Raw genomic sequence first — 24952 nt, 5'->3', positions numbered from 1 at the left:
TCAGTTTCTACTTACTACTTAGCAATAGCCTAGTTCGTAAGCGGCAATAAAATAGTCCTGTCTTGGCCAGAAAGGGCTGGCAGGATATATTCAGGGTCCTAAATGAGAAGAACATGCAACCAAGAATACTTTATCCAGCAAGGCTCTCATTCAAAATGGAAGGAGAGATAAAGAGCTTCCAAGACAGGCAGGAACTGAAAGAATATGTGACCTCCAAACCAGCTCTGCAAGAAATTTTAAGGGGGACTCTTAAAATCCCCCTTTAAGAAGAAGTTCAGTGGAACAATCCACAAAAACAAGGACTAAATAGATATCATGATGACACTAAACTCATATCTGTCAATAGTAACTCTGAACGTGAATGGGCTTAATGACCCCATCAAAAGGCGCAGAGTTTCAGACTGGATAAAAAAGCAGGACCCATCTATTTGCTGTCTACAAGAGACTCATTTTAGACAGAAAGACACCTACAACCTGAAAATAAAAGGTTGGAGAACCATTTACCATTCAAATGGTTCTCAAAATATATCCTAAAAACTATAGAACACTTCTGAAAGAAATTGAGGAAGACACAAAGAGATGGAAAAATATTCCATGCTCATGGATTGGCAGAATTAATATTGTGAAAATGTCAATGTTACCCAGGGCAATTTACACGTATAATGCAATCCCTATCAAAATACCATGGACTTTCTTCAGAGACTTAGAACAAGTTATTTTAAGATTTGTGTGGAATCAGAAAAGACCCCGAACAGCCAGGGGAATTTTAAAAAAGAAAACCATATCTGGGGGCATCACAATGCCAGATTTCAGGTTGTACTACAAAGCTGTGGTCATCAAGACAGTGTGGTACTGGCACAAAAACAGACACATAGACCAATGGAACAGAATAGAGAACCCAGAAATGGACCCTGAACTTTATGGTCAACTAATATTCGACAAAGGAGGAAAGACGATCCACTAGAAGAAAGACAGTCTCTTCAATAAATGGTGCTGGGAAAATTGGACATCCACATGCAGAAGAATGAAACTGGACCACTCTCTTGCACCATACACAAAGATAAACTCAAAATAGATGAAAGATCTAAATGTGAGACAAGATTCCATCAAAATCCCAGAGGAGAACTCAGGCAACACCCTTTTTGAACTTGGCCACAGTAACCGGAGAAGGACAAACAGTGTACGTTCTCATTCATTTGGGGAATATGAATAATAGTGAAAGGGAATATAAGGGAAGGGAGAAGAAATGTGTGAGAAATATCAGAAAGGGAGACAAAACATAAAGACTTCTAACTCTGGGAAATGAACTAGGGGTGGTGGAGGGGGAGGAGGGCGGGGGGTGGGGGTGAATGGGTGACGGGCACTGAGGGGGACACTTGACGGGATGAGCACTGGGTGTTATTCTGTATGTTGGTAAATTGAACACCAATAAAAATTAATTTATATATAAAAAAAATAAAAAAAAAATAGTCCTGTCTTAATCCTAATGCTTTATATGTATCATATGATATGTATCATATCATTTATATTATCATTGTCAGTATGTCACATGGAACCATCTAGCTATTTACAAGCCATGCAAATATTAATTAGAGGCCGCTGTTTTCAGAATTCCATGAGTCTCTGACTTAGTGAATGAATGCTCTTTCATGACATATATTCCTTAATCTTTAGGCTGCTTTGTTGTGTCTCTCGAAAACTTACTTAGATCCAATTATATTTCCTTGAGGTTGTGAAAGCTAATAATGTAGTTTCTACTAAATGAATCAATACTTTTCTAACTTTGTTTTCAGGAGTTTAAATTTGCTGGCACTGAAAAGTCATTATCACCAGAAAAAGTGCTCAAAGACAGCAAGGCAAATGAGTTTAATACATCCTCACATTTTACAAAGTCTAGTTTCTCTTGGCTTGGAATCATATTCATAATTTTGAGTCTAGAACCTCTCAGGCTTATTGATGCAATGACAGGTTGAGTTAAGAGGTTATGGAAAGTTATTGAACAGTTTATCACACCTAATGGGCAGATTATTACCTGAACAAAGACAAAACAAATCTTTCACTGGCAGTTAGCCTGAACAACTACAAATCACATGTGGAAGAGAAGCTTCTATCGATGAGAAATACAGGCTTCTTCCTAATGAGCTGATCTCAACCTTTTTTTCCACACCTCAAAACCCTCTGTGTCTGTCTGGTGCCACGTTTAAGAAGTGTAAGAATAATTTTTAATTTGTTATTTAAAAATTTTTTTTGTTAAACTTTTAAAATTTTTAAATAGTTGTAGATTTACAGAGAAGGCTTAAGAGTATTATGGAACTTCCATCCACCCCATCCCCAGTGTCCTCATCATTAACATTACTATGGTCATATAAGCTTCTATAAACGTGTGCAGGTTTTTGCATGGGCATAAGTCTTCAAATCAGTTGGATGAATAATACCTGGAATTGCTGGATTGTATGGTAAAATTATATTTAATTTTATAGAAGCTGTTAAACTATCTTCCAAAGGGATTGTTTCATTTTGCATTCTATCTAACAATGAATGAGATTCCTGTTGCTTCACTATCTCACCAACATTAATTTATCAAATTTCCCCCTCAATGTTAGCCATTTAAGAGGTGTGTCTCTAAGGAGTAAGAAATACCTTCTAAGAGGTTTCTCATTTTAATTTGTACTTCCCTAATGATATATGATGTTAAGTATCTTTCATATGTTACTTGCTCTATGTAGCTTTTTCTGGTGAGGTATCTGTTCAGGTCTTTTATCCTTTTTAAAATTATTTTCTTATTACTGAGTTTTGTATATTCTGGAACAAGTCCTTTATCAGATAAGTATCTTGCAAATAGTTCTCACAATTGTGGCTTTTCAATCTCTTAACAGTGCCTTTTATAGAGCAAGAGTTTTAATTTTAATAAAATATAGCTTATCAATTTTTTCTTTCATGGATAGTGTTTTGTTGTATATAAAAATTCATCACCAAACCCAAGATCTCACAGATTTTTATCCTGTGTTTTCTTCTACAAGTTTTATTATTTTGTATTTTACACTTAGATTTTTGATTCATTTGGAGTTTATTTCTTTGTAAAATGTGAATTCTGAGTCTAGGTTCCTCTTTTTTTTTTTTTTTTTTTAATATGGCTGCCCAATTGCTCTAGTACAAATTTTGAAAAAGAAACTACTCTTTATCCATTGAATTGTCCTTGCACACTTGTCAAAAATTAGTTGACTATGTTTGTGTAGGTCTGTTTCTGGTCTCTATTCTATTCCATTCATCAGTATGTCTCTTCTTTTGCCAAAACCATGTTGTCTCAATTAGAGTCTTAATATTGGATAATGTGAGTCTTCCAACTTTGTTCTTCATTATTGTGTAGGTTTGTATGGACTCTTTGAATTCCCATAAAATTTTATAATCAGTTTGTTATTATTCACAAAAAAAGGCTTTTGGGTTTTGACTGGGATTGCACTAATTTTGTAGATTAAGCTAGGAAGAATGACATCTTAATATTACATTTTCCATGTCATAAAACAAAGTATCTCACCATTAATTTACATCCTCTTTGTCAGTGTTTTTTGATTTTTGCATATATTTTGTGTACCCATTTTGTCAGATTTTCCCTAAATACTTAATTTTTTAAATGTTTATTGAGATATAATTTACATGTCATACAATTCACCAACTTAATGCTCAATTTCAGAGTTTTTTAGTAAAATAGTTGTACAGCCATTACCACGATCAATTTTAGAAGATTTTCATGACCTCAAAAAGAAACCCTGCACCTATTGCTAGTCATTTTTTATTTTCTTCACTCAGTCTTAAGCAACCAGTAATCTATTTTCTGTCTCTATAGATTAGCCTATTTCACAGATTTGCACATACATAATGTTTCCAAGGGTCATCCATGTTGTAGCACGTATTAATACTTCATTTATTTTTATTGCCGAGTACTGTTCCATTGTGTGGATATATCACTTTATAAACCATTTTTTAATCTATTCATCTGTTAATGGATATTTGGGTTATTTCTACTTTTTGCCTAACATGACTAATGCTGCTATAATCATTGGTGTATGTTTTTGTGTGGACCTCTGTTTTTAATTCCCTTGGGCATATACCTATTAAATGAATCACTTGTGATATATGGTAACTCTATGTTTCACTTTTTGAGGAACTGCCAAACTCTTGCAAAGTGACTGCCCCATTTTATATGCATAAGGGCAATGTGTGAAAATTCTAATTTCTCTAAATGCTTGCCAAATCTTGTTATTGTCTGTATTTATATTATACTCATCCTGGTAAATATAAAGTGGTATCTCATTGTTCCCTAATGATTCACTATATGGAGACTTTGCATGCCATATTAAAAAGACATACAGATGTCCTTTTGGATGTTTTGCAAATTTTAAAATTTGGGTTATTAATCTCTTTAGCATCAAGTTGTAAGAGTTCTTTCCTTTCCTTTCTTTTCTTTCTTTCTTTTCTTTCTTTCTTTCTTTCTTTCTTTCTTTCTTTCTTTCTTTCTTTTTCTTCTTCTTCTTCTTCTTCTTCTTCTTTTTTTTTTTTTTTGAAAAAAAAGGCAAAAGCATTGGGATAAGGAAGAGCAAAGAAAGAATCTTAAGCAGGCTCCATGCTGGATGTGGAGCCTGACACAGGGCTTGATCCTATGACCCTGAGATCTTGACCTGAGCCAAAATCAAGCATCAGGTGCTTAATCAACTGAGCCACCTAAGAGCCCCAGTTATGAGTTTTTTATACATTCTGGATACAAATCTATTATGATATGTGATCTGCAAATTTATTCCATTTTTTGATGTTATTATAATGGTATTTGTTTTTGAGATTTAACTTCAAGTTATTGATTGCTAGCATATAGAAATGTAATTAACATTTGTATATGGGCCTTGTGGGCTGCCAACTTGCTCTAGTCATTTACTAGTTCTGGGAGGTTTTCTTTTTGTAAATTTTGGTATTTTCTACATAGACAATACTCTTATCTGTGAGTACAATTTTGTCTCTTCCTTTCCAATTGTACATCTTTTATTTCCTTTCCTTGTATTATGAAACTAGTAGGACTTCTAGTATGATGTTGAATGGGAAACATGACAGAAGACTTCCTTGTCTTGTTCCCTGTTGTAGAAGGAAAACATTCAATCTCCCATGGTTACATATGATAATATCTGTAGATGTTTTATTTATACCCTTTAAGTTCAGAGTGTTCCTTGCTATTCCTAGCTTGTTGAGAATTTTTTATCATGAAAAGGTGTTGAATTTTGTCAAATGTGTTTTCTGCATCTATATAGATGTAATCATTTTTTTCCATACTCAGTGTGTTATTGTGCTGTATTACATTGAATGACTTATGAATGTTGAAGCAATCTTGCATTCCTCAAATGAACCACCCTAGGACTAACTGTATTACTCTTTTTGTATATTGCTGGATCCTATTTGGTAATACTTTTAAAGGATTCTTCATCTGTATTCATGGAGGCATGTTGGTAATTTCCAATTTTTGTAATAACTTTATCTGGTTATAGTGTTAGAATAATATGTGAGGACACACTTTAGAAACACATGAATTAAAAAAAAAGAAACACATGAATTATATTTCTCTACATTTATTTTTTAGAAGGAATTATGCAAAATTGGTATTTTTTTCTTCATTAACTGTCAGATGGAATTCACTAGTGAAGCCATCTGGACCTGGAATTTTCTTTTTAGAAACGTTTATGACTAGTAATTAAATTCTTTTAATAGACATAGTGATATTTATTTCTCCTTTAACAGTTTTTGTAATTCATGTTTTTCAAAGATCTTGTTGATTTATCCTATCAAATTTGTGGATATAAAACTATTCATAATATTCTTTTATTATTCTTTAATGTCCATGGGATCAGCAGCAATGATCCTTCTTTCAATTCTGATATTGCTAATTTCTGTCCTTTTTTTTTCTTCATGTGGTTTTCCTGGCCAGATTTTATCAATTTTATTAGAAGATATTATTTTATCAATGTATATTTTCCAAAAGATCCATCTTTTGGTTTTATTGCTTTTTCTCTACTTTTTTCTATACTCATTTCTAATTTTTATTATGTATTCTCTTATTTTCTTAGTTTTTTTTAATTTTTATTTTATTTACTTATGATAGTCACACAGAGAGAGAGAGAGAGAGAGAGGCAGAGACACAGGCAGAGGGAGAAGCAGGCTCCATGCACCGGGAGCCCTATGTGGGATTCGATCCCGGGTCTCCAGGATCGCGCCCTGGGCCAAAGGCAGGCGCCAAACCGCTGCGCCACCCAGGGATCCCATTCATCTTTATTTAATTCAAAATATTTTGAGATTTTTCTCAAGGCTTCTTATTGGATACATGCATTATTTAGAGGTATATTGTTTGATTTCCAAATATTTTGGAATTTTCCAGCTCTTTTCTTTATTTGTAGTTTATTTCCACATGCTCTAAGAACATACTTTATTTTTTAAATTTGTAATTTTTGTTTAATTTGTAAGGTATGTTTTATTGGCCAGAAAGTTACTTTGTTTCCAAAAAATTTTATATGTGCATGAGGAGAATGTGTATTCTGGTGTTGTCAGATAGACATCAAGTTCATTAATAGTGTTCCAATCATCTATATACTTACTGGTCTTCTGCTGTTTAATTTATCAATTACTGACAAAAGGATATTGAAATCTCTAACTATAATAGTGGATTTCTCTATATCTCCTTTCAGTTATATCATGTTTTGTCTCACATATTTTGTCACTTTACTGTTAGATACATAAATGTTTAGGATTGTTATGTATTCTTATGGCATTGCCTCCTTCATCATCATGTAATATCTTTCTTTATTCCTGACAATTTTCCTTGTTCTAAAGTATACGTTGAATTTAACATACTACTTCATCTTTCTTTTGACTATTTTTAGCATAGTATATATTTCTCATTCCTTTACTATTATTATCTGAGTCTTTGTATTTAAAGGGAGTTTCTTATAGATGGCATACAAATGGATTTTTTCCTTTATTAACCAATATCACAATCTCTGTTTTTTAATTGTTATACTTAAGAAATATACATTTTAAATGATTATTGATGATGTTGGCTTAAATTGTTACATATGTGTAACTACTTTTTATTCATGCTAATTCTTCTTTTTAGTCTTTTATTTTCTGCCTTCTCTGCTTTTTATTGAGCCTTTTATATGATGCAATTTTTATTTCCTCTCTTGGTCATACTTAAGAAAAATGTTTTCCCTCAGGTTTACAATATAGATTTTTTTAATAATGTGTATTCACTTTCAAATAACATTATACTGCTTCAGGTGTAGTGCAGATATTTTTAGAAGAGTGTAATCTTAATTCTTCCCTCCCATCCCTTGTGACATTGCTGAATTTCACTTAGCCATATGTTTCTTTATCTGTAAGATATTTCCTTCCCTTTCTCTGGTTTCCTTCAAAATATTCCTTTTTATTTTAGCTTTCTTCTGTTTAAATATGATATTCCTAGGTGTTTTTCTTTCTCAGTAGTCATCTCTTTGGTGCTTTTTTTTTTAACATTTTATTTATTTATTCATGAGAGACAGAGAGAGACAGAGAGAGAGACAGAGAGAGAGAGAGGCAGACACATAGGCAGAGGGAGAAGGAGGCTCCATGCAAGGATCTTGATGTAGGGCCTGATCCTTGGACTCTAGGATCACACCCTGAGCCGAAGGCAGCTGCTCAACCACTGAGCCACCCAGGCGTCCCTCTCTGGTGTTCTGTATCTCCTTGGATTTACAGTTTGGTGTCTGTTGTTAATTTTGGAAATTCATGGACATTATTACTTCAAATATTTCTTTTGCCCTGTTCTTTTTTTCTTCTCCTTTTGGTATTCCAATTATGTGTATATTACATCTCTGGTACTGTCACACAGTTCTTGGACATTCTGTTCTGTTCTGTTTGTTTGTTGTTTTATGTTCTTTTTTAAAATGTCACTCATTTTAGTTTGGAAAACTTCTACTGATCTATTCTTAACCTCAGCTCTGTTGATTCTACTGGTGATTCTGTCAAAGGCATTCTTTATTTCTACTACTGTGTTTTTAATTTTTTTCTTTTTAGTATATCATATTAATTCTTTCTTAAACCTTCTGTTTCTCTGCTGACATAACACATCTGGCCTTGCATGATATGTACTTTTTCCACTAGAACTCTAACATATAATCACAGCTATTTAAATTCTGTCTGATAATTCCAACATCTGTGTCATATCTAAATCTAATTCTTATGTTTATTTTGTCTCTTCAGAATGTATCTTTTTTCTTGCATTTTTTGGCATGCCTTGTGATTGTTGTTGTTGTTTAGAGTAGGGCATGTTGTATCTTGTAATAGAAATTATATTGTGTTCATGTTCATTATAGCTATAGGTAACAGAGGCTTCCTTGCTGTTGTCTTCTCTATTAGTTTTGGGGCTTCTATTTTTACTTCTTCAAAGAGATAATCTCTGTCTTCCAGCAATTTTAGCTGTAATTCAGTTAAACTATAGGTTTTTTGAAGTGTTGGTAGAGTGTACAGGAGGTAGAGCATTCTGTGATTTTATGATTCTCAGTCTTGGGGGCATTGTCTTTACAGTGTGCTTCCCCATGCCTTCTAATCCCTTCTCTGACTATAGTATTCCCACTCTATTTCCTTGAAGGATGATTTGAGGTTTAACATTTTTTCCTCTTATATGAAACAGAAATGCTATGGCTGGGGCAGAATTCACTTCCCCAAATGGAATATGTTTCAGAATTGCACTTTGGTGAATTCTATGGCTTTAGAAATTAGCCTTTTCTTTGGGAGAAGAATCTGGTAGGATTTAAAACCTAATATAAACTATGAAAAATAGTTAAAAATTACGTATTAATATTGGGTCATAAGTTGTAACAAATGTATGTTACTAATGCAAGACATTAATAATAGGGGAAACTTTGCAGGAGGAAAGGGAATATATGGGAACTCTTTGTACCATGCGTTCAATTTATCTGTAAACCTAAGACTATTACAAAAAATACAGTCTATTAGTTTAAAACACACACACACACACACACACACACCTCTATGGAAGTCAACAGAAAAAAGTTTCAAAGGAAATATTTAGCCTTAAATTTTTATGGTCAAAAGAAGGAAGGCTAAGCATTAGTTATATGAGTGTCTAACTTAAAAAGTTGGAAAGAAAAATAGAATAAATTCCCAAATAGGAAAAATACATATATATAAATATGAGAGCAAATTAATGAAATATGAAAGATGCATGCAATACACTAGTTTTTAAAAAGATTAATGAAATGCACAAAAGTCTGACAAAATGAACAGTGAAAAGAGAAAGCACAAACAAAAATTTTAATAACATAACAAATAAAAAGATAACTAGAAGATAGAAATAAGAACCCTGTAAAATTCTTTGACAACTTGGAGGACATGAATTAATTTATGTGAAAAATATATCTTTCAGAAATCAATGTAAGAAATAAGAAAAAATTTAGATGTTCCAGTATGGACATTTAAGACTTCACATCTGTCCATCATGACACCCTAAGAGCCTACCAGTGAGCACCACTATATATACATAAGTGCCAATCCTAAATAGTTATACAGGTAATAATACAAATAATACAGGCATATCCATAAAAGGAAAATTGATATATTGAATCTCTCTAAAAACGTTTGCTCTGTGAAAACCTGTTAAGAGAATAAAAAGACAAGCTACATACTTGGAGAAAATGTTTGCAAGGATCTGAAATATCTGACAAAGATCTTGGATTCTGCAATATATGAGTGATCTCAAAACACAAAAATTTAAAAACATACAATCCAATTGTATATAATAGGTTAAAGACATGACTAGACATTTAATCAAAGAAGATATATGGATTTCAAACAAATACATGAAAAGTACTCCACATAATAGTCCACCAGGAAAATGTAAATTTAAAGCACAATAGTATATTGCTGTACATCTCACAGTGGCTAGAATAAAAAATTGTGAAAACATAAAATACTGAAAAGGATGTAGAAAAACTGGATTGCATTATGAATGAATGGGAATGTAAAATGGAAGTGTGGAAATAAGTTTGGTATTTTCTTTTATTTTTATTCTTTTTTAAGATTTTATTTATTTATTCTAGACAGACAGAGAGAGAGAGAGAGAGAGAGAGGCAGAGACACAGGCAGAGGGAGAGGGAGAGAAGCAGGCTCCATGCGGGGAGCCCGACATGGGACTCAATCTCGGGTCTTCAGGATCACACCTCGGGCTGAAGGCGGCACCAAATCGCTGGGCCACCAGGGCTGCCGGCATTTTCTTTTAAAACTAAAAATACACTTTGCATACAACCCAGCATTTCACTCTTGGGCATTTATCTTTCAGAAATGAAAACTAATATTTAGCCAATATTAGCCATAAACAAGTGGAATTTGAAATTGAAAATACAATACCATTTATATTAGCATCCCCCATAAGTGAAACTTAGGTATAAATCTAACAAAACAGGTAAATTTCTATATGGGAAACATATGATGAATGAAAGTAAAGAAGACCTACATAAATGGACAAGACATTTTATGTTCATGGATGGGAGGACTGAGCATTGTCAGGTTTTCCCAACTTGATCTAAAATTCAATACAACCCTGATCCTAATCCTAGCAAGTTATTTTGTGGATATGGAGAAACTAATTATAAAGTTTAAATTGAGAGGCAAAAGACCCAGAAAGGACAACATAATACTGAGGAGAAGAATAAAGCTGAAGGACTTGTACTACCTAACTTACTATAAAGGTACAGTAATCAAAACGGTCTGGTATTAGTGAAAGAATAGATAAATAGATCAATGGGCAAAATAGGGTCCAGAAATAAATATAGTCAGCTGATCTTTGACAAAGGAGCAAAGGCAATAAGGCAATAGAGCAAAGAGAGTCTTTTCAACAAATGGTTCTGGAACATTTGGACATCGACATACATAAATAATCAGTGTAGACACCGAACTTACACCTTTCACAATAATTATTTCAAGATCCATGATAGGATTAAGTGTAAAACACAAAACTATGAAACTCCTAGAAATAACAGAAAATCTAAATGATTGTGTGGATGGCAATGACTTTTTAGATACAATAGTGAAGTCACAAAGCATGAAAAAAATAATTGATAAGTTGGACTTCAGTAAAATTAAAAAGTTTTGCTCTGAGAAAGACAGTGTCAAGAGAATAAGCAGACAAGCCACAGATTGGAAGAAATATTGCAAAAGACACATCTGGTAAAGGACTGTTAGCCAAGATATAAAAAGAGCTCTTGAAATTAAACTTTAAGAAAACAAACAACTTGATATAAAAATCAGCCAAAGGCCGTAACTGATACTTCACTAAACAAGATATGCAGGTGTCAAATAAGTATATGAAAAGATAGTCACTATCATGTCATTAGAGATACAAATTTTTTTAAAAATGATAGGATATCATTATCCTATCATTTTGGATATTTTGGCCATTAGAATGGCCAAAACCTGGTGTGCTTACACTATCAAATGCTGGTGAGGATGTGGAGCAACAGGAACCCCTCATTCATTGCTGATGAGAATGCAAAATGGCACAGACACTTTGGAAGATAGTTTGGTCTCTTAAAACAACAACAACAACAACAACAATGACCCGACAAAACATAGTTTTGCCATATGACCCAAACAATGACACTCTATGGTATCTACCCCAAAGAGCTGCAAACTCATATCCACACAAAAACCTGCACAATGATGTTTATAGCAGATTTTCATAATTGCAAGAAGTTGGAAGCAACCAAGACATTCTTCAGTAGGTGAAGGGGTAATGGCACACCCAGATAGTAAAATGGTATTATGTGCTACAAGGAAGTGAGCTATCAAGCCATGAAAAGATAATGGAGGAAACTTAAATCTATATTAATTACTAAGTGAAAGAAGCCAATCTGAAAAGGCTATATACTATATGATTCCAAGTATATAACATTCTGGAAACGGCAAAACCCATGGAAACAGTAAAAAGAACAGTGATTTTCAAGGGTTAGAGGAGAGGGATGAATGGGTAGAACATAGAGGATCTTAGGACAGTGAAAATACTCTGTATGATACTGTGATGATGTATACATATCATTTATACATCTGTCTACACCCATAGAATTTACATCACTGAGCCATAGACTGAACTATAATGTAAACTATAAACTGGGTTATTATGTTGTGTCAATGTAGGTTTATCAATTGTTATAAATGCCCCTTGCTAGTGGAGGATGCCAATAATGGAGGAGGCTATACATTTGTGAAAGTAAGGAGTATAAAGGAAAATCTTGTACTTTTTGCTTAATTTTGCTTTGAATCTACAAATTGCTCTTTTAAAAAATTCCTTAAACAGGGACACCTGGGTGGCTCAGCGGTAGAGTGTTTGCCTTTGGCTCAGGGCGTGATCCCGGGTTCCTGGGATCAAGTCCCACAATAGGCTCCTCGCAGGGAGCCTGCTTCTCCCCCTGCCTATGTCTCTGCCTCTCTCTCTGTCTCTCTCTGTGTCTCTCATGAATAAATAAATAAAATCTTAAAAAAAATAAAAATAAATAAAAAATTCCTTAAAAAACTAATATTTACATACTCATACAAATTTGTTTGTGAATGTTCTTACCAGCTTTATTGGTAAAAGACAAAAAACTGAAACAACCCAAATTTCTTTAAGTGGGAGAATGGTTAAACACATGAAGGCATACCATGAAATAGAATACTGATTAACAATAGAACAGCTCGGGATCCCTGGGTGGCGCAGCGGTTTGGCGCCTGCCTTTGGCCCAGGGCGCGATCCTGGAGACCCGGGATCGAATCCCACGTCGGGCTCCCGGTGCATGGAGCCTGCTTCTCCCTCTGCCTGTGTCTCTGCCTCTCTCTCTGTATGACTATCGTAAATAAATAAAAATAAATAAAAAAAATAAACAATAGAACAGCTCTTATTACACACAAAACTTGGATGGATCATCATATAATTATATTGACTAACAAAACCCAATCACAAAAGTTTATATAATATACATACTAATTTATATAACATTCTTGAAATAATGTAGTTAAAAGTATTTAAAATGGATTAGTGGTGTCTAGGGGATAGAGCTTTAGAGGGACGTGGTATGGGTGGCTGTAAGTTGTAACATATAATAAAACAATCCTGCATCTTTGACTGTGGTGGTAGTTCCTACAGCTACACATTTAATAATTTGCATACAACTACATATACACACAAGTAAAAGCATGTGTAACTTGTAAAATATGAAAAAGGTATGTGCACTGTACTTATGTCAGTTTCATGGTGTTGTTATTGTTACTGAAGTTATGAAAGATGCTAACATCGGTGGAGGGTGGATGAAAAGTGCATGGGTCCTCTGGGTGTGTGTGTAAAGCTTCCTGTTACTCTATGTTAAAGAGCCTAAAAAATTGTTTCTTATTATAGAAAAATTTGACTGATATATTTTGAAATGAATTAAAATATCCTGAAGGTAGAGCTGCTGAATAATTTGGTAACATTATAGATGACATTTCATTTAAGCAATAACTAAATTTAAAAAAATATCTTACAGATATAAAACATATGTAATTTTTTATGTTATATGAAACCACACTGACAAATTATTATTTTGGGATGTAGTCACTCATGCATGAATAAATGTGTTGAATATAACAAACATTTTTATTACTAACATTTCTCCATGAAAAAGATTTTTAACTAACATTTAATTTACTTTAATAACTGATTACTTCTGGTGTTATTTTCTTACTATTGTTCCCATGATTTCTACATTGTTTAATATCTAGTTGAATTATGGCATGTATTTCTATCTTAGCTGGAAGCTCTCACAATTTATTTTAAACTTTCTCTAAGTTATTGTTCACACTTCATGTTGCCTCATAGTGAAGGTTATAGTGAATATATCCACAAAGTTGAGACTCATGTTTTTTCCTCCATACCTTTAAAGATTGGTGAATGGGCTTAGCAGTCAATTTCATAAAGTTAAAGATGTTCTGCATTGACTTTTTTATTTTTTGGAATCTTGGACTCTAAATGAATTCAAAACTCTAAATATTAAGACAGACATTTTTATTTTGAAGTCTTGATAATGGGAATGTATTTCATACTTGAGTAACTTTTTTTCTGTTTTATTGAATAAAAGTTACTATTTTTCTTTAGTGACAATTTTGTGAGACTCTGAGATGTTTTATATGTTTTAGCTCACTTAACTACCACATATCTTGTAATGGTCCAGATACAGTTTATATGTGAAGTAAATCAGGCAAGATAGTGAGTTATTCAGTATCAGAGAAAGTTGAAGAAGTCTTTTTCATTTAAAAAGAAATTTTTAGTACTTTCTATATGTGAAGTGCAATTTGACATACTAGAGATAAAATAGGGGGATACAAAAGAAGAAAAAAAATCCATTAAAAACAAAACCTTGCCCTCATGGAGCTTACATCCATGTAAAGAAATTACTATTTTTTTATTCATCAAGGTAGTGAGAGTCTTTTTTTCTAACTAGTGCAAGTAGTTCACATAATTAATTTGTTCTCCAAAGTAATTAATGGTTCTGTGAGGGGTACTGAGTAAGAAATATTAACCATAGGTTTACAGAAAGGCAATGATAAATATTCTCTGATTTAGAGACAGTAATGTAATACACCTTTGGGGTAAAGTCTCTGCCTTATCCTTTGTCACAGCTCCTCTTCTTCCTCAACAAAGTCAGAGAATATAATACTTCTTTCCTTCAAAAAGTAAGTATCTGCTGTGGCTTTGAATCCATCATTTGTATCTGCATTCTTTAAGTCTGCCCAGTGATGCCCAAGGTGTGGCCCTCAAGCATTCAGCACCATGGCCAGAGCACAAAGTCATTGAAGAAGAAGGGAAAAAAAAAACACACAAAAAAAACATAATCTGGGGGAAATTATACACTGGGGTCCAAAGGATTTTCTTCGACTTAATGCCAGCCTCACGATATGCAAAATGTGACCTATGTTATTGAAACGTATCTGTGATAGCCAAGCTTCCTCACCTAAACAGACAGTAGTCAAGTTATCCTTCACTCTCTTGTGGTATACAATTGTTCTTACTGTTCACTTGGAAAAATGTAAAGAACATTGTTTGCTTACTTTTTTCCTAGGACAGCTCTGAGGTAGGTTTAATGGATTATCCTTTTTATTCTGATGACTATAGATAGCACATTTTTTTACAATTTCCAATGAGAGAAATTGACTTGGATTCATCTTTTCTATTGTGTGTAAATCCAAATGATAAATATATTTGTAAGTTCATTGTTATAAAATAAGTGCTGATTTTATGAGTTCAAGTGTTAAATGTGTTCCCCAAATAAAATATTAATTTATATTCTGTACAACTCAGTATCTCTTCCAGGTATTATATATAATATTAAATCTTGATAGCTGATGAGTCCATTTGAAATGAACTAGATTATAATTGGTATAAATATTTTTAAATGCCAATCTCTCTTTTTCTGGAGCAAGGTTAATCTCTTCCTTTAGGGCAATCACTCTTCTTCACATTCTCTTTCTTTGCTTCATATAGGACTTATATTATTGCTCATTTCTGGAGTGGGCATGTGACCCAGGCTGGGACAATCAGAGCCATAGGGATGATCAGACAAAGACATATGGTCCAAGTTCAGTTAATCCACATCAACTTTATAATTTTTGATGTATCTCTTGGGAAAGGGAATTTTTCCTTCAGAGACACGTGTGCCAAGAGTAAGGTTATTTGACAATTCTGGGGTCCACCTTTTCTACTACATGGGGAAGCACTCACATGTGAATGAAGAAAAGAGCAACAAATGAAAGAGACATCAGATCTGTTGATTGAAGTTCTAATTATATCCAACTTACTCCTAGATGTTTTAGTTATTTAGGCCAATAAATATCCTTTTGGAACTGAGTTTGAGGTTTCCTTCCCTTGCAATAGAAAGATTCTCAGCCCTAATAGAAATCTACTCCATTGCTTTTATAATAGACATTTATATTGATCAATAGCAAAACCAGCCCTGGATGTATAAATAAGAGGGCAGTGGTAATTTATGTGTATAGAGAGATTGTCTCCCAAACAATAGTGAAATCAGGCACAAAGCTATACTTAGATATACCACTTATATGCAGGAAAAAATTCCAAATCTAATTTGATAATATAGGAAATGATATAATTTTTTCTACCTGATTGTTAGCTGGCAAAGAATAATAAAAGTTCAAATATAACTTGTGTTATGTTGCTTGGTGTATGACAGCTTTCAAATTGAATTTGTTGAATAGAACTAAACTGAATTAGGAAGGAGGAAGGGAAGTAGAGAAGGAGAAAAGAAGTGTATTTTGGGTAGGACCTTTTTTTCTGAGACATGGAATTGAACATAATCACTTCAAAAGTTCTTATAAAAAGTGTAGGAATAAGTTAGGATCAGAGCATTCTGTCAATAATGATCTGGGAGACATTTAAGCGTAGCATAAGGATTAGAAACCCTGAAATGCTAGGAAAATGGATTTGCAAAGGAAAAGTGATTTATTTTTATGACTTTATGATTTTTATTATATATTTTTATTATTTTTGTATTTCACTTTATCACAATTAGTTTTGATTTTATAACCTCTCCTAACATGCTCTCTACAGATTTCTATACCTTTACTCAATAAATATTTCACTCACCTCTGAAAAGTAGTTTATATATGATGACAAAAAATTTAAAAATGAAAAACTTGTCTAAATGAAATTGAGGTATGCCCATCATTTCAGTTAACTTGCAGTATGATTCTCATAGCATATTCTCTTCCATTTGCTGCCTAAAAAAAGAAAAACAAGAACTCAAATGTCAATAGTGATTGCAAATGGAGTATGCTAAGTGAGCATTTTCACATTCGGTAACTTCCCTTTGACTCTTCACAAATCTGAATCCAGTCATCTAAATTTTTTTTATTGTTGTTCTTGAAAAGAATTTCAGAGAAAAGTACAGTTTTTAGTCTAGGGTTGGTAATTATTTGTTCCCTGTGGATTCTGTGGGTTTTCACTAATCGTGCCTTTTCCCTCATGAGGTAGGTTATTGTTTCACCATGAGCTTATTCTCTTTGGAAAATTCTTGCTGGGAATTCTTTGAAGCCTAGGATGAGAGTGCATTTCATCAAGAGGATATGCATTTGCTTCTGCCAGGTATCTGGTTTGGGACCATTTTAAATTTGTCATATTGGAGTATTGTGGATCATGAAGATGATGTAAATTTAGGTTTCCAAATCTAGGGAGCACAGCTTGTGATTAGAGTTCTTCAATGATATTTCCTTCCTGCTCCACTCAGAGCCACAGTAGACTTCAGGTATGGTAGGGATGGAGGTGATCCTGTTGTAGGTTTATTTCTAACTTTCTCTTATATTAAGGGTATAGCTTTAGCTTTTTCAGTTCCCAGATTTATAAGAACAAAACTCCTATGAGAATCCTCACCTGGAGCTTTGACTTCTGTCTCATGGCCCCCATTTAGTATTATAAAACAAAGATCAAGTTATCCAGATTTCAGGCAAAACTCCTAGAATGCATTCATATTCCTAGGCTCTGATTTTTAACTGGATCTTGGACTGGCAGTTCTTTACTAAATTATCAGATCTATTTTATCAAAAAACTCTAGTTGATTTTAGGAAAATCAGTTTGAATAACCTAGTATACCATAATTCTGGAGATGGAAGCGCACATAATTCTTTATTAAATAATATCATAATAACTGCACACAGAAAACCATATATTTTATATACACTGAAGAATGCACAACATAATAGAGTGGGTGTGTAGGAGACAAGGAGAAATGGTACACTAATGACGAAGAGTTTTAAAATTTTTGTCTACTATTTATCAACAGAGGTGTGTTACAAGCATGCTGCAACACTGCAGCTGTATTTTTCCTCCTTGAAGTTTTCCATACTTTTCATTTTACATATTTGAAGCTATGTTATTAGATATACAAAAATTTATTCTGTACATTTTCCTACTGAATTCACCTTTTATCATTTTGATGTGTCCTTTAGAACTCCAGCAAAGCTTTCCCTTTAATGACTTAAACTTCATTTCTGAAAAAAAAAAACTTCATTTCTGATATCAAGAAAACTATATCAGATTTTTCCATCCTTCAACTTGTAGCCTTTTCTGTTCTCCTAGGTTTTAGACATGTTCACTTATAAATATCATATAGTTGTGTTTTAATTTTATCCAGTATGAAAGAATCTGCTTTTTAATTTTAGTATTTTGCTTTATCTTTTAATTTTTATTTATTCTTTGCTTCAAGTTTTTATTTATAATTGGTTAACATATAGGGTAATATTGGTTTCAGGAGCAGAATTTAGTGATTCATCACTTACATATAACATTCAGTGCTCATCACAGCAAGTGCCCTCATTTCTGCCTCTCATCCATTTAGTCCATCCTCTGCCCACCTCCCTCTATCAACCTTGTTTGTTCTCTATAGTTAAGAGTCTCTTATGGCTTGTGTCTCCTTCTTTGGTTTTTGTTTCCCTTCCCCTATGTTCATCTGTTTTGTTTCTTAATTTCCACATGAGTGAAAATGAAATGGTATTTATCTTTCTCTGACTCATTTTGCTTAGCATAATACACTATAGCTCCAACCACATCATTGCAAATGGTAAGATTTCATTCTTTTGATGGCTGAGAAATATTCCATTGTATATGTACCGCATCTTCTTTATCCATTCATCAGTCGATGGACGTTGGTCTCTTCCCATAATTTGGCTATTGTTGATAATGCTGCTATAAACATTCAGGTGCATGCGCCACTCTGAATCAGTATTTTTGTATCCTTTGGAGACATACCTAGTAGTACAATTGCTGGATTATAGGGTAGTTCTATTTTTAACTTTTTAGGGAACTTCCATACTGTTTTCCGGATTGGCTGTACCAATTTGCATTCCCACCAATAGCATAAGAGGATTCCCCTTTCTCCACATCCTCACTAACATCTGTTGTTTCCCATGTTGTTAATTTTAGCTATTCTGACAGATGCGAGGTGTTATTTCACTGTGGTTCCGATTTGTATTTTCCCAGTGATGAGTGATAATTGAGCATCTTTTCATGTGTCTGTTAGCCATCTGGATGTCTTCTTTGGAAAAACCTGTTTTTGTCTTCTGCCCATTTCTTAACCAGATTATTTTTTTTAGGTGTTGGGTTTGATAAGTTCTATATAGATTTTTCTTTAAATTAATGATCTTAGTGAGTGCTTTCTCTTTGTCCTGTATGGTCCTTATAATATTTTATCTAGGGGATCCCTGGGTGGCTCAGCGGTTTAGCGCCTGCCTTTGGCCCAGGGCATGATCCTGGAGTCCTGGGATCGAGTCCCACGTCAGGCTCCTGGCATGGAGCTTGCTTCTCCCTCCTCCTCTGTCTCTGTCTCTGTCTCTCTCTCTCTATCATGAATAAATAAATAATCTTAAAAATATATATATACATTTTATCTACTTTGTGTCCTCTTTTGCCTTGTTGATTATTTTTATTATTGTACTTTATGGTATAGCTTCTTAGTTATATGTTCTTTATTATTCTTTCAGTGACTACCAGGCCTTCTTCCCTTTTCAAAGTAGGATATTAATAATTAATTTTATCCTTTTCCAAGAATACTGCAAGGACCTTGTAAACCTTACTCTTCATTTATCCCTTTTCTGATATTTGCAATATTTTCATATGTTTTAATTCTCTAAATATCATATAAAGCTTTGTTATTATTTTTGAATATTGTTAATATTCATTTAGACTTATCCAGATTTTTATCTTTTCCATTGCTATTCATGACATCCTATATTGTAAAACTCTCATCAAGGATCTTTTTTTTTTTTTCCTGGCTGAAGAGTACATTTATTATTTCCTTTAGAGGAATCCGCTAGCGAGAATTATTTTAGTTTATTTTGAGCAAAAAATGTCTTTACTTCACTTTCATATTTGAAAGATGCTTTCTGGGTACAGAATTTTAGCATTGTAGCTATCTTTTTCAACACATGTAATATGTCATTGTGTTTTTGTCTGGTTTCTATTTTTCTATTGAGTAGTGAGGTTTTCATCTAATTGCTATCCCTTTGAAGGTAATTTGTTTTTTTTTATCTAAGTTATTTTGATATTTATTAATTACCTTGTAATTGTCAGTTTTACTATGATGAGTCTCTGTGTATTCCTTCTTCAATATCCCTCAGTGTTTATTCTGATTCTTGAATCTGTAACTTCATATCTTTCAACAGTATTATAAAATTCTTGGCCATTGTCTACCCTTACATTGTCTCTACTCATTTTCTTCTTCTCACCAATTCTAACTAGTTAGCTTTTCTCATGGTGTCTTCTGTGTCTTTTAATCCTCTGTGTTTTGTATCCTTTTGTCTCTCTGTGATTCTTTCTGAATATTTTTTCTGACTTTCTGTACATTTTACTATTTAGATCTTCATGTGTGTCTAATTATTTTACCTATTTAGTTCTTCCTTTTGGTAAGTATTTTTAAATTCTAGTCTTTTCAGTTGGTTTTATTTAAAGTTCAAATTCTTGCTTGAAGTTTAAATCTATTTTTATATCATTCAACATAATAAGCAAGTGCTTTTAAAGTCTGTGCCTGATAATTGCAAAACCTGAAATCTCTGTGGATCTTTTTCTTCTGTGTGTTGTGTTTCTTTCCATGTTGGCTTATCTCTTCATGTGAATAACTTTATTATGAGGAGATTTATTTGCAAACTGGTTTGCAAATAATTTGAGGCCTCAGATGATAGGTGATGTTAGCTCCTAGAAGGAATTTAAATTGGGTTTTATTTTTGTTGTTGTTGACTTCCTACTAGGTCCCCAAGAACATTAGTCACAAGGATTACCTTAATCACATTTCAGCCACTAAGATTATTCGAAACTGAGCTGCAGTCATTATGAGGAACTATTAACTCTGTCTCTTAGGTTCCAAACCTTTGGAATTTTATTAGTCAGGGCTCAATTAGGAAAGCAAAACTACTATGAGTCATGAGATAAGAGAACTATTAAAGGAATTTGACCTTAAGCATTTGTGGGAGAAGCTAAAGAATTGAAAGGCTGAAGGGAATTGGAAGATCACAGAATCACCAACCATTTCATCTGATAAGCCAAGCACATCCAGACAGCAAGTGGTATCATGACAGGAAAGCTGGTTGAGAAGGCTACACGTTCTTGCTTCTGCTTATCTGAAAGCAAGAGTTTGATGTGCCTGAAATGGTTGTTAATTAATAAGAATTGTATAAGTGAAGAAGTGAATGTTGAGTAGAAGAGATTGAGAGTAAGCTGTACTTTCAAACGTTTTTGCATCTCTCACCCACCCGAATCATGGTAATCCTCACAGAGTAATAGTTGATGCTTTGCTTCCATCTCTCTTGAAGGTCTCTCTCTCTCTCTCTCTCTCTCTCTCTCTCTCTTTTTTTTTTTTTGGTAAATTCCAAGCAGTACCAAACAGAAAAAGATAAAGATATTTTGAGATATAAAGTTTCCCCCTTAACAAAGTTGATAATAGAATTTTCCAGCACAAATTTCCAACACAAATAAAGAGTGTTCAGGATTCTCTATTCTTGGAACTCAGAAATACCAGTGTGAGTCTTTTAGTTTTCCTATTAATTTATTGGTGATATTTCTTGGCTGATTTTTTTTAATTTTTATTTATTTATGATAGTCACACAGAGTGAGAGAGAGAGGCAGAGACACAGGCAGAGGGAGAAGTAGGCTCCATGCACCGGGAGCCCGACATGGGATTCGATCCCGGGTCTCCAGGATTGCACCCTGGGCCAAAGGCAGGAGCCAAACCACTTCGCCACCCAGGGATCCCTTGGCTGAAGTTTTGATGTTTTCTTAATGTTATGGAGTTTTTTTTTTTCTAACATATCTTTGATTATTTCATGTCATTTAAAAGAACATTTAAAAAATAAATAAAAGAACATTTTCCATGGATCCCTCACTTTTCTTTTTTTTAATATTTTATTTATTTATTTATTTATTTATTCATTCATTCATTCATTCATTCATTCATTCATTCATGAGAGACACACACACAGAGAGAGAGAGAGAGAGGCAGAGACACAGGCAGAGGGAGGAGAAGCAGGCTCCATGCAGGAGCCCAATGTGGGACTCAATCCCGGAACTCTGGAATCCTGTGCCAAAGGCAGACACTCAACCACTGAGCCGCCCAGGCTTCCCAGACCTCTCACTTTTCTATACATTTTATGAACAGAGACACTAACATTTATTTGCCCCATACTAACTTTTACAAGTATTATTACATAACAAATTTAGAATATACAGACAGTGTCTCCACTCAGAAAAAAGAGGTTTGTATACATCTTAAGAAGGCCGGATAGTGTCTTTCCAGCAAAAGAGACCTTACTGAGGTCTCCTGTCAGACCTGACTTACAAGAGATACTTACCGCCCTTATAAAAGATATGGGTTACTTAATTTCAGGTTCTTCATTAGGAGGCATGCATCTATGCTTATTTATGTCACCCTGTAGGGCTTGGGAGAAAGGAGAAATGATGTAAATATTCTGATGCTTCTGTTGCTTGCTGTGCCTTGAGTACAAAGGCTTTTATCTCTGACCCAGGAGACTTGTGACTTCTGCCAGCATCCATAAAATGATGACAAGAGAACTTCTTAGCTTTAAAGTAAGGTAAAATCCAATGTTCACAGTTTCTAGCACTACACTTCTATGTTTCATTTTTCTGCTATTTTGTTTGCTTCTTGAATGCCTATTAGATGCTGTATTTGGTATGCACACCTTCTTACAATTCTATGAAGCCTTTTCTCCTATTTGCCAGTGATTCATCTTGTCACCCTTCATTTTATAAGATTTAACTGATTTATTCTTCTAAATTACTAATTATCATCTGATATTATCCATTATATTATTTAACCTTTTGATTTAAATACACTAACAATTTAAATCTTTCCCCAAATCCTCTTGTTTTATTTATTCTCTTTTATAGTAACATTTATTCAGGATCTGATTGACTTCTTTACGAAGACCAATACCCGAGGTGATCCTAGGTAGATCTTGCATTTTTTTCTTAAGGATTTATTTATTTATTTGAGAGAGAGAGAGAGAAAAAAAAAAAAAACACAAGCATGGGGAGCAGCAGGCAGAGGGAGAAACAGACTCCCCACTGAGCTGGGAGCCTGATACAAGGCTCAATGCTAGGACCCTGGGTCACAACCCAAGCTGAAAGCAGATGCTTAACTGTGCCACCCAGGTACCTCAAGATCTTGCTTTAAAAAAAAAAAAAAACATAGTACTTAAGACTTGAGTCTCTCCAACTTGGGAATAAGGTTAATGGCAGTTGCTCTGAATATACAAGAAGTGACATGAAATCAGAAATTGCTGAGAATTAGTGATTGGCTGGTGGTATCATTTTTTTGTTTTCAAGGATTTTTGCATATTTACTAATTCAAAATAATTCAGTTTTATTTTAGTGAGAATTTTAGACAGAGAAGTAATAAAAGTGCTCATTCACAATTCTTAACACCAAGTTACTAGAAAACTTTTTCACTAACTTGTTTTGTAACAAATATGTTTTATTGAAATACAAAGAGAAAGAAATGTCTTCAAAATAAACTATGAGTCTTAAACTAGTGGTTCTTAATCTCTCTTCCTTTATTATGCATTTCTTTTACACATGGTCAGCACAGTTTGAGATTGGTATTGACCAATGTGGATGGCCTGGGCTTTGTATTAGTAATGTGGCCTACTCTATTTAAGTATAATAAAGTTTGTTTTTCTAATAAGAAGAAAAAAGGAGGAGAGAATTAACAAACTAACCAAATATTAAACTATTACTGAGGCTCTCAGTCTATGTTTTGTCTCCAGTCACTTCGGCAGACATATGACCATGGTCTGACAAACTACAGTATTCTCTGTGCATTTAGCAGGGGTATATAGTTCAGTTTATTATCTACATAGAACTGCAAAGGCCAGCTGCAATTATCCAAGTGGTTTCATAACTTGTCTACTGTTTTGGAATCAGCTCTACCTCACTTCTCTGCTATTTGAACCAATCCAAGAAAAAGTTCCCTTGGTAAGAATCCTACAAATGGATCTTTTTATTTTAATTTTTTACCTTTCTCTAATAATTCAGTCAAGTTTTACTAGACCAGACAAGCAGGAGATGAGTTTTCCATAACCTTTTATTCTTGGCAGGAAAGCCCTGAGCTTGGTTGCATTTCTGTCTTTTGGTGCTAATTCTGTAGCTTCTGTTTTTTTTATTTCATCTGGATGAATTCCTTCAATGTCAGGCCTGTGAACACAGTTAGCTAATGGAGCTCCCTTAAATATGACCAGTTACACAGATATGTAACTTACTTGGTGCATTGCTTCCAAGATATCCATGTCCAATCTTTCATGTTCTCCCTGGTGTAAGCCACTGCAAGGAAACCTATCATCCATATTTTCAAATTGTCTATTAATTCATTTTTGCCCATATGGACTTAACATTTAGTGGACTTGCTGGAAATACAATGTTAGAGGATAAAATGGTAGGCTTTAGAACCAGAGATCCTGGGTTTGAACCTTGAGTCTACTCTTTACTAGCAGAGTAATGCTGGAGAAAATATTTAATATTTTTTCACAGCACTTAATGATTCAAAAGTTTTAACTCTTCCTAATTCTTATCAATAAAAATCTAAATACCTTCATCTGGCTTTCAAAGCCCTCTGAAATATGACTCCATCAGATAATTTCTCACCAAAAGTTGAGTTCCTTCCCATATTATAAATTCCACTAATTAAATTATCCATTACTTCTAAAATGTTATTCGTTCTTTTTTCCACTCATCTAAACATTTCCCATCCTATATCCCAGTACAAATTACACTTCTTTCGTGGAGTCCTCCAAGATTACTGGATCTCATATTGACATCTCCTTTCTATAAACTCTTGGACTGTTT

This window comes from Nyctereutes procyonoides, unplaced genomic scaffold (genome assembly GCF_905146905.1).
Source record: "Nyctereutes procyonoides isolate TBG_1078 unplaced genomic scaffold, NYPRO_anot_genome, whole genome shotgun sequence".
NCBI lineage: Eukaryota > Metazoa > Chordata > Mammalia > Carnivora > Canidae > Nyctereutes > Nyctereutes procyonoides.
The sequence above is the reverse complement of the archived record's forward strand: the minus strand, read 5'-3'. Positions refer to the sequence as shown.